We start from the raw sequence: 1,737 nt of genomic DNA on the forward strand, positions 1-1,737 counted from the left end.
GTTAAAACAGTACGGTCTTCTAGTGTGTCCAACATATGACCCACCTGCTGTAGAGCTCTTCTCAGAGGGAGATGAAGTCACTCTCAGATGCAACATTAGTTGGAGAGAGAGAGCGAAGCCTGTGTGGGTCATTAAGTCGAATCAAACAGAAGGAAAATTCTTCTCAATTGATGAGATGAAACGTCTGACGAGCAGATTGAACATTTCTGACTCTAATATGAGCCTGATAATCTCTAATGTCTCAGTAGAAGACACAGGGGAGTATTGGTGTGTAGATGTAGACGGGTACCTTCAGTGTGTTTCAGCATCCAAAACTCTTGTAAAGTTCAGAGAGCCCGTTGTGGTTTCCTCCCCCGTCCATGTAGTGAAGTCCTCACTGTTCATTGTCCTGCTGGTGATGGTTTGTGTTGCTGTGCTCGCTGTGATCCTGAAGACCAGGAGAGGAGAGCAGCCTCCAGCTGACACAGTGGTCGAGTACGTAAACGTTCCAATGCAGGAATCATCTTTATAATGCTTGTGTCTCGTTGCTGTTACAGTGTGTGATATATGTGCATCTTAAAAACAAACAAAAAGCCACATCGACTGTTGTGATGAAAAAAAAGAATCAAATGTAAATATGATTTTATTATTACAAACGTTATAGTATTTTGGTTATATTTGTTTATTAAGTTTGTTTGTTTTCTTCATCTGTTTCTAAAACATATCTATGAAATGTTTCGTGAAGTACTCGTGATGAATTATATTTTATCCATGAAATATATTTTCAAATTCTTTGTTTTTTTATTTCCTGAGTTTCACTTGGATGCGACACCCTTATTCAGAAATGTGGGTTTATTATTATTAATTAGTCTTAATGTGAAAAGTAAAAACAGACATGAAAAGATGAGTAATAAGTGAAGATAAAGAAACAAATAAATAAAGATATATAAGGTGATGGTGAAGTTGTTGTGGATATCTGCCTGCACTCTGACCACAGGAGGCGGCTCATCTCTTTTGGAATCATATTTTATAAACATTTAAACAATTCTTTCTTTTATCTCCAGACTTTTGTCTTGTTTTATTACACAGATTTTGTTTTGAAATGTACTTATGATGTGATAATGTTTTATTTTTCTTTCATATGTGAAATAATTTGTGTTGCTTTTAATGCATAAATCATCTTATTGTGTAATCTATCAGTTTTGTTGCTGTTATATGTACAACCCTGTTTTTAACAGAGTTGGGACGCTGTGTAAAATGTAAATAAAAATGATTTGCAGATCATATAAATCCATATTTCATTGAAAATAAAACAAGAACTTTTTCTGCTTCAACATTTGACTTGTTGTCTTTTGTTTATGAAAAATATCTTCTTATTATCTTATTTATATCAATTTGATTGAAGTAACACCTCAAAAAAGAGTCAACAAAAACACTAGAAAAGGTGGAAAGATAAAAAAAAAACCACCTGATGGGACATCTCATAACTAATTTGGTTACCATGGCAACAGATCAGTAAAATGACACACGCACAAACACCCAGAAACACACACACACACACACACACACACACACACACACACACACACACACACACACACACACACACACACACCCTCCCACCTCCTCTCCCCTCCCCTCCACCTCCTCCTCTCCCCTTCTACCTCTCCCTCTCCCCTCCCCTCCCTCCTCCCACCTCCCCTCCCTCTCTCCTCTCCTCCTCTCCCCCTTCCTCCTCCTCTCTTCCCCTCCCCTCCC

The sequence above is a fragment of the Embiotoca jacksoni genome, unplaced genomic scaffold, assembly GCF_022577435.1.
Source record: "Embiotoca jacksoni isolate LCO1_2020_lvr unplaced genomic scaffold, fEmbJac1.0.p SCAF_3, whole genome shotgun sequence".
Taxonomy (NCBI): domain Eukaryota; kingdom Metazoa; phylum Chordata; class Actinopteri; family Embiotocidae; genus Embiotoca; species Embiotoca jacksoni.